Source organism: Bos indicus, chromosome 6, assembly GCF_029378745.1.
Source record: "Bos indicus isolate NIAB-ARS_2022 breed Sahiwal x Tharparkar chromosome 6, NIAB-ARS_B.indTharparkar_mat_pri_1.0, whole genome shotgun sequence".
Classification (NCBI taxonomy): Eukaryota; Metazoa; Chordata; class Mammalia; order Artiodactyla; family Bovidae; genus Bos; species Bos indicus.
Genome location: NC_091765.1, coordinates 75,717,781 through 75,727,791, shown reverse-complemented (window position 1 = coordinate 75,727,791; position 10,011 = coordinate 75,717,781). Strand labels below are relative to the sequence as shown.

Genomic DNA, 10,011 nt, shown 5'->3' with positions numbered 1-10,011 from the left:
GCCTCACAGTCCAACTTCCTGGGGACTGTCACATTCCACTGGGAAGTCTGGGATGGCTGTGTGGTCTGCAAGTCAGGCAGTGACAGACACAGAATGTTGTCCCCAGGTTTTGTCTGCCTCTGACTTCCCAGGGTGAGCCTACTGGACCAGGTTGGGAGGGTCTGGCCTCTGGGGGAAAAAGATGGACCCCAGTGAGAGACATAGCTGATTTCCTCTCAGAACATGACATTCTGGATGGTCTACTCAGGGGTCCTGATCCCTCGCTTCCTTTCGAGGTCAATAGCTCCTCTGGACTCCATCTCTAAGCCCTTTAAGGAGTCACATTGCCCAGCTTACCCAGGCTCTCAGGACACATGTCGAAGGTTTATAGCTCTACTCCCTAGCCACAAGACCAGCTGCATAACTCCCCAAATTTCTTGAAGGAATTCAGGATGATGTTGGTGCTCACTGACATGAGCCTGTCTTTGGGCACCAGGAACAGAAATGCAGTCACGTGGGTAGCATGGGCCCTGGATGTGGACGGATGATCCGCAGCAGTGACCATGGAGTCTTTCTTGGCCAGCAGGAGTTGACATTGTTTCCAAACTTGGAACAACCTACCTGACCTGTGCCTCCTTGGAACCTGAGGCCACCCTGTCTGCGGCTGCCTACCTCCCCAGCTCCTACTCCTAAGTCAGCTGCTCTTAGTAGCGCCTGGTGTCCTACTCAAGTTTTATGACCAGCTGCTTGTCAACTGTAAAAAAAAGCCCTTGATTTCATCTCAGTAATCCCACATTGCCTCCCTGAGGTAGTGCATGAGTTCTCAAAGCACTGGGATCTTGTTTTTCTCTAGGGCAGACTTCAGGGAGATGATAATTGGAATAATACTTTCTAGGAAATTCCTCCTTTGAACTTAAGACAAGCTCCTTCTGCACCTCCTACATGAACACTTTGGCTTGGGCCAGGTCCTCCTCCTCCACAAGCTGGTCCTTGTCTGGTTTAGCCCTCAATGTCTGCAACCTGATCTCCTTCAAACTGAGCACCTCAAATGTGTCTGAGAGGAGTTTGCTGTCTTCTGTGTCCACAGGAGGTCACTGTCAGTGAAGTATACCAGGATGTAGCTGAAGATTCTGGAAGTGATGTTGGACCCCTGCTCATCCGTGAAGTAGTGTTCCGGGAGAAACTTGTAGATTTTCATCTACTTTTCCTTGTCCATATTCCCCTTCAGGGAGAATAGCCACTTCTCTCTCTCCACCTGGGGGAGCCTAGTGAAAGTTTTGTGTTTCTCAAAGTTATTGAAGAGGAAAATGCACTCAATGAGGTGCTGGAAAAATATGTTTGGGTTCCTCTTCAGGAGCAATGGGCCAGACAGACTGCCCTGGTGCTGGTGACCTCTGGGTTCAGGTCTACTAGTGTGCTAATGAAACAGAGGAACAGGCAACACTTTCACTTCACCAAGTCCTCCTGCAGGGGTCGGGTGAACAAAAGTAGTGTCTGCTTCTGGAAGAAAGTGTTCAGGTCCTTCAGATGTGTGCGGATGTTGGGGATGTACTTGTTTCTTGGGGCTGTGTAGTGGGCACAGAGGTCACATAAGATGATGTTGTTGAGAACATTCCTGCCTATGCCCACCTTCTAGTCCCTCTTTCAGGTTCATGCGAGTCATGCCCTCTGTGATCAGAGGACAAGCCATCATCACCTTGGGAAAGCTGTGGTTACAGCATGAGGACCTTGTCAAGAATAGTGTCCCCATCTTGGTGTGAGAGCTGGAGGTGGGCATAGACAGGAGCTCTCATTGTCCATCACAGCCAGGATAAACCCCTCCAGCCAGACCTTTTGTAGATGGACACACCAGGATTGGACCATCAGCAGTTCGGTAGAGATTGCAAAGTCTGCTTGTTGACAGACATGGTGATACCAAAACACTGATTATGCAGGACAGGCAGCTTCTCTCTCATACACAAGATAGCACAGTGTTCCAAGATGTTCACTAAGACCTGGACTGCAGATTTCCTGACGTTGGTCTTCTCATCACTAACCCTGTTCCTCAGCATCATCATGAAATCCTTTTCTGTTGAATTTTTCTGAGCACTCTTTTGGTGGCTCTCTACTCCTGAAACTGAAGGAGTGTTATCCAGAAATGCCTGCATGCTGTCCAATGGGGACGTGACAAAGGACTCTAGGCCGTGTGTGAAATTGGACACAGCCTTGCTGTGGACCATTGGGTCCTTGTCTATACAGTGGACAAACAAGATTTCCTGAACCAAGAACTTATGCTTCAGGAACTTCTCATGCTCAAGGGGAAGTGGGTCATCTACCTCTTATCAGGTAGTTCCAGAAGAGCCAAGGCAACATCTAGAGTGAAACCTGGAAAAGACATTAGCATCTGGTACTAATTCATAAATTCAGGCCATGAAAGAAGCATATTCCTCACAAGGAAGCTTGTTGAGCAGCTGGCCCAGAGGATGAGCCATATGGGTTTCAGTTCAGTTCAGTTCAGTTGCTCATTCATGTCCGACTCTTTGTGACCCCGTGGATCACAGCACACCAGGCTTCCCTGTCCATCACCAAGACCCAGAGCTTGCTCAAATTCACGTCCATCAAGTTGGTGATGCATTCCAACCATCTCATCCTCTTTTTTCCCCTTCTCCTCGTGCCTTTAATTGTTCCCAGCATCAGGGTCTTTTCCAATGAGTCAGTTCTTCGTATCAGGTGGCCAAAGTATTGGAGTTTTAGCTTCAGGATTAGTCCTTCCAATGAATATTCAGGACTGATCTCCTTTAGGATGGACTGGTTGGATCTCCTTGCAGTCCAAGGGACTCTTAGGAGTCTTTTCCAACACCACAGTTCAAAAGCGTCAATTCTTTGGTGCTGAGCTTTCTTTATGGTCCAACTCTTACATCCATATATGATTACTGAAAAAACCAAAGCTTTGACTAGATGGACCTTTGTTGGCAATGTAGTGTCACTGCTTTTTAATATGCTGTCTGGATTGGTCTAGCTTTTCTTCCAAGGATCAAATGTCTTTTAATTCATAGTTGCAGTCACCATCTGCTATGATTTTGGAGCCCAAGGAAATAAAGTCTATCACTGTTTCTATTGTTTCCCCATCTATTTGCCATGAAGTGATGGGACCGGATGCCGTGATCTTAGTTTTTTGAATGTTGAGTTTTAAACCAGCTTTTTCACTCTCCTCTTTCACTTTCATCAAGAGGCTCTTTAGTTCCTCTTTGCTTTCTGCCATAAGGGTGGTGTCATGTGCATATCTGAGATTATTGATATTTCTCCCTGCAGTCTTGATTCCAACTTGTCCTTCATCCAGCCTGGCATTTCACATGAGGTTTTCTGCATAGAAGTTAAGTAACCTGGGTGACAATATACAGCCTTGGTGTACTCCTTTTCCTATTTGAAACCTGTCTGTTGTTCCATGTCCAGTTCTAACTGTTTCTTCTTAACCTGCATACAGATTTCTCAAGAGGCAGGTCAGGTGGTCTGGTATCCCCATCTCTCGAAGAATTTTACACAGTTTGTTGTGATCCACACAGTCAAAGGTCTTCGCCTAGTTAGTAAAGCAGAAGTAGGTATTTTTCTGGAACTCTCTTGCTTTTTCGATGATCCAATGGATGTTGGTGATTTGATTTCTTGTCTCTCTGCCTTTTCTAAATCCAGCTTGAACATCTGGAAGTTCTCAGCTCACACAGTTTTGAAGACTTGCTTGGAGAATTTTGAGCATTATTTTGCTAGTGTGTAAGATGAGTGCAATTGTCATAGGTTTGATATTCAGATTTATTGAACACCTTGCCACAGATGTGTTGTAGGACTGGATGTATACAGTTTCTTTTAGTTCACCCAGAACTTACAAGCTGGATGACCAGGTTTCTACTGCTGACAACTGGAGACATGATGGCAAGGGGGCTGTGATGGCAGTCTTTGCTCACTTGTCTCATTAATATTATGGAGACCATTTGATGGAAAACACATCTGAGAATCTTGTTTCCTTCTCTGTGAATAGGGAAGTAAAGCAAATACAACCCATGATAGGCCAGTTCTGGTATATATTTTGCTTCATGGAGATTTCCAGCTTGTATAACATGAAATTCATGAACAACTGGTTCAAAATTAGCTAATGCAACAAAGACTTTCTACACAATTATGTATACACTCTGGCTTCTCTTTTAGGGAGAACTTGGGAAGAAGTCTTGAAAGCTCTTCAAACATAAGAGGTGGCATTTAGAATTTGACAATGGTCTTCAGAAGAAGAAAAAAATCTCTTCATCTCCTTTGTCTCTTCATCCTCTTCTTTAGTAACCTCATCCATCTTTATCACCTCTTTCTTGCAGGGCTTCCCTCTTCTCTTCTTTGGATTGGCCTCAGTGTTTTTTGGTTGCTCTTTTTTCTTTTCTCATCTAAGCTGGATTCTTGAGCCCACTCTTTTTAGAATCTGAACATATTTATCAAACAGCAGTGGGTGGAAAACTTGATTGAATTACCCTGTCTGCTACTTCCAGAACAAGAAGATAAAGCCCAGCAGTGTGAAGGATGAATTCCTGCTGTTGAGCACTGTCATTTTTCTTAACCACCTTATGAATGAAGTGATTAAACATGGCCATCAGCATGTTGTGGGAAATTCTGTTCTCCCCAAAGAAGGCCCAAATGCTCTTATTCTAAGGAGACTGGCTTGCCTTTTTGGAAGTTTTTGGTCTTCTGCTTGTGTTCAAAAGGTGTTCTGTAGATCTGTTCCATATGCAGATGGATTTCAGATGTATTTGTGGGGAAGGATGTGCTCTTCCTGTCTTATTCCTCTGCTATCTTGGAAGTTCTTCTGGACTGGTTTTTTCTAAAGTACTCTATTATTTTATGTAACAGGGTCACAAGGCAGCCTGCATTTGCTTATCTATTTCTTGCAAGATAACCAGAAACATGACCTTGTTCTTCCTTCTATTTAATTAACATTATAATTCTTAGTATAAAGGATAATATAACTTTCCTGAACCTATTATATTAAATATTCTTATGGTTGTAATCTGTCATTAAAGGATTACATTAGAAGATAGCTGGTAGGAAACACACTGAGAAAAAAAAGTTGTTTTTAACTAAATTCTAGAGAACCTCTGTTGCTGAAATTTGATCTTTGGAATACTGTAATAATATTACTATAGAATATGTTAGTATTGGAATACTAGGAATAGCAATTACTATGGAATACTGCACAGTAATTGTTAAAGTTTATTGAGCATAATCCAGGCATAGTTTTATGCTCTGTAATGACCAAAATGGGAAGGAAATCCAATAAAGAATGGATATATGTATATGTATAGTTGATTCACTTTGCTGTACAGCAAAAAATACAACAGTGTAAAGCAATTATACATCAATGAAAATATATATGTATAAACATATCATTTTTGATAAATTAATATAATGAAACATAGTTGTTATAAATTCATGGATGATGGAACTATTACTTTCATATCCTAGCTTTGCTACTTGCATATTATTTGGAGAAAATTGCTATGCTTTCTCAAAAATAATCCCAATTTATAAGATAATGCTAGTTTTTGCTCAAGTTTATTACATTGTCATAAGATATATTTCAGAAAAGGTACATAAAATGCCTATGGATCATGTGAAGGCATACAACCCACAATGCCTGGCTCAGAGTAAATGTTCTATGAATAGTATGTGTATACTCAGCCACTTAAATGTCTAGAGATTTTAAAACATTGGCCCAAATCATACATCTTATATGTTAAACTTTTAAACCATATCAGATAATAAAGTCCTCTTCTGTCTCTACAGACTGTTTTCCACTATTCTCCACAAGCTTCTGTAATATATGAATTTGAAAATTAGCAATCCTGAAAATGAAATTTAGGAAAGTTCTCTATCACTTAGTAACAGGGATTTTTCTAGCACCTCCTGTTATCACAGGTTATATCAATTCAGGTCAGTCACTCAGTGGTGTCTGACTCTAGGCAACGCCATGAATCGCAGCATGCCAGGCCTCCCTGTCCATCACCAACTCCTGGAGTTTACTCAAATTCATGTTCATCGAGTCAGTGATGTCATACAACCATCTCATCCTCTGTCACCCCCTTCTCCTCCTGCCCCCAATCCCTCCCAGCATCAGAGTCCTTTCCAATGAGTCAACTCTTTGCATGAGGTGGCCAAAGTACTGAAGTTTAAGCTTTAGCATCATTCCTTCCAAAGAAATCCCAGGGCTGATCTCCTTCAGAATGGACTGGTTGGATCTCCTTGCAGTCCGAGGGACTCTCAAGAGTCTTCTCCAACACCACAGTTCAAAAGCATCAATTCTTTGGCGTTCAGCCTTCTTCACAGTCCAACTGTCACATCCATACATGACTCCTGGAAAAACCATAGCCTTGAAAAGATGGACCTTTGTTGGCAAAATAATGTCTCTGCTTTTGAACACGCTGTCTAGGTTGATCATAAATTTCCTTCCAAGGAGTAAGTGTCTTTTAATTTCATGGCTTAAATCACTATCTGCAGTGATTTTGGAGCCCCAAGAAATAAAGTCTGATACTGTTTCCACTGTTTCCCCATCTATTTCCCATGAAGTGATGGGACCAGATGCCATAATCTTCATTTTCTGAATGCTGAGCTTTAAGCCAAATTTTTCACTCTACTCTTTCACTTCCATCAAGAGGCTTTTGAGTTCCTCTTCACTTTCTGCCATAAGGGTGGTATCATCTGCATATCTGAGGTTATTGATATTTCTCCAGGCAATCTGATTCTAGCTTCTGTTTCTTCCAGTCCAGCGTTTCTCATGATGTACTCTGCATATAAGTTAAATAAGCAGGGTGACAATATACAGCCTTGACGTACTCCTTTTCCTATTTGGAACTGGTCTGTTGTTCCATGTCCAGTTCCATGTCCTATATGCATGTCCATGACCTGCATATAGGTTTCTCAAGAGGCAGATCAGGTGGTCTGGTATTCCCATCTCTTTCAGAATTTTCCACAGTTTATTGTGATCCACACAGTCAAAGGCTTTGACATAGTCAATAAAGCAGAAATAGAGGTTTTTCTGGAACTCTCTTGTTTTTTTGATGATCCAGTGGATGTTGACAATTTGATCTCTGGTTCCTCTGCCTTTTCTAAAACTAGCTTGAACATCTGGAAGTTCATGGTTCACATATTGCTGAACCCTGGTGGAGAATTTTGAACATATACTTTACCACAGTTTTAGATGAGTGCAACTGTGCAGTAGTTTGAGCATTCCTTGGCATTGTCTTTCTTTGGGATTGGAATGAAAACTGACCTTTTCCAGTCCTGTAGGCACTGCTGAGTTTTCCAAGTTGCTGGCATATTGGGTGCAGCACTTTCACAGAATCATCTTTCAGGATTTGAAATAGCTCACCTGGAATTCCATCACCTCCACTAGCTTTGTTCATACTGATGCTTTCTAAGGCCCACTTGACTTCACATTCCAAGATGTCTGTCTCTAGGTGAGTGATCACACCATCCTAATTATCTGAGTTGTGAAGATCTTTTTTGTACAGTTCTGTGTATTCTTGCCACCTCTTAATATCTTCTGCATGTGTTAGGTCCATACCATTTCTGTCCTTTATCAAGCCCATCTTTGCATGAAATGTTCCCTTGGTATCTCTAATTTTCTTGAAGAGATCTCTAGTCATTCTGTTATTTTCCTCTATTTCTTTGCATTGATCACTGATGAAGGCTTTCTTATCTCTCCTTGATATTCTTTGAAACTCTGCATTCAGATGCTTATATCTTTCCATTTCTCCTTTGCTTTTCAATTTTCTTCTTTCACAGCTATTTGTAAGGCCTCCCCAGACAGCCATTTTGCTTATTTGCATTTGTTTTTCTTGGAAATGGTCTTGATTCCTGTCTCCTGTACAATGTCATGAACCTCTGTCCATAGTTCATCAGGCACTCTATCTATCAGATCTAGTCCCTTAAATCTATTTCTCACTTCAACTGTATAATCATAAGGAATTTGATTTAGGTCATACCTGAATAGGAAAAGGAGTACATCATGACTGTATATTGTCATCCTGCTTACTTAACTTATATGCAGAGTACATCATGAGAAACACAGGACTGGAAGAAGGACAAGCTGGAATCAAGATTGCTGGGAGAAATATCAATAACCTCAGATATGCAGATGACATCACCCTTATGGAAGAAAGTGAAGAGGAACCAAAAAGCCTCTTGATGAAAGTGAACGAGGAGAGTGAAAAAGTTGGCTTAAAGCTCAACATTCAGGAAACTAAGATCATGGCTTCTGGTCCCATCACTTCATGGCAAATAGATGGGGAAACAGTGGAAACAGTGTCAGACTTTATCTTTTTGGGGGTTCCAAAATCACTGCAGATGGTGATTTCAGCCATGAAATTAAAAGACACTTACTCCCTGGAAGGAAAGTTATGACCAACCTAAATAACATGTTCAAAAGTAGAGACATTACTTTGCCAACAAAGGTCCATCTAGTCAAGGCTATGGTTTTACCAGTAGTCATGTATGGATGTGAATGTTGGACTGTGAAGAAAGCTGAGTGCTGAAGAATTGATGCTTTTGAACTGTGGTGTTGGAGAAGACCCTTGAGAGTCCCTTGAACTGCAAGGAGATCCAACCAGTCCATTCTGAAGGAGATCAGCCCTGGGATTTCTTTGGAAGGAATGATGCTAAAGCTGAAAGTCCAGTACTTTGGCCACCTCATGTGAAGAGTTGACTCATTGGAAAAGACTCTGATGCTGGGAGGGATTGGAGGCAGGAGGAGAAGGGGACAACAGAGGATGAGATGGCTAGATGGCATCACTGACTCAGTGAACTTTGGTTTGGCTTAACTCTGGGAGTTGGTGATGGACAGGGAGACCTGGCGTGCTGGAATTCATGGGGTCGAAAGAGTTGGACACGACTGAGCGACTGAACTGAACTAAACTGAACTGAACTGAATGGTCTAGTGGTTTTCCCTACTTTTTTCAATTTAAGTCTGTTTTGGCAATAAGGAGTTCATGGTCTGAGCCACAGTCAGCTCCTGGTTGTTTTTGCTGAGTGTATAGAGCTTCTCCATCTTTGGCTGCAAATAATATAATCAATCTGATTTTGGTGTTGACCATCTGGTGATGTCCATGGGTAGAGTCTTCTCTTGTGTTGTTGGAAGATGGTGCTTGCTATGAGCAGTGTGTTCTCTTGGCAAAACTCTATTAGCCTTTGCCCTGTTTCATTCCGTATTCCAAGGCCAAATTTGTGTGTTACCCTAGGTGTTTCTTGACTTCTTACTTTTGCATTCCTGTCCCCTATAATGAAAAGGATATCTTTTGGGGGTGTTAGTTCTAAAAGGTCTTGTAAGTTTTCATAGAACCATTCAACTTCAGCTTCTTCAGCATTACTGGTTGGGGCACAGGCTTGGGTTACGATATATTAAATGGTTTGCCTTGGAAATGAACAGAGATCATTCCGTCATTTTTGAGATTGCATCCAAGTACTGCATTTTGGACTCTTTTGTCGACCATCATGGCCACTACATTGCTTCTAAGGGAATCCTGCCCACAGAAGTAGATATAATGGTCATCTGAGTTAAATTCACCCATTCCTTTCCATTTTAGTTCGCTGATTCCTAGAATGTTGATATTCACTCTTGCCATCTCCTGTTTGACCGCTTCCAATTTGCCTTGATTCATGGACCTAACATTCCAGGTTTCTATGCAATATTGCTCTTTACCTCATTGGATCTTGCTTCTATCACCATTCGCATCCACAACTGGGTATTGTTTTTGCTGTGGCTCCACCCCTTCACTCTTTCTGGAGTTATTTCTCCACTGATCTCCAGTAGCATATTGGGCACCTACCAACCTGGGAGTTCCTCTTTCAGTGTCTTATCATTTTGCCTTTTCATACTGTTCATGGGGTTCTCAAGGCAAGAATACTGAAGTGGTTTACTATTCCCTTCTCCAGTGGACCACACTCCGTCAGACCTCTCCACCATGACCTGCCCATCCAGTGGCCCCACAAAGCATGGCTTAGTTTCATTGAGTTAGACAAGGCTGT

The 10,011-nt window shown here is 42.1% G+C and overlaps 2 pseudogenes; both read right to left on the bottom strand.

Annotated features, from left to right (window-relative positions):
- Positions 1-668: 668 nt before the first annotated feature.
- Positions 669-1,700, bottom strand: LOC139183490 (condensin-2 complex subunit D3 pseudogene; annotated as a pseudogene).
- A 10-nt stretch (positions 1,701-1,710) lies between these two features.
- Positions 1,711-4,592, bottom strand: LOC139183489 (condensin-2 complex subunit D3-like; annotated as a pseudogene).
- Between the last annotated feature and the right edge of the window lie 5,419 nt (positions 4,593-10,011).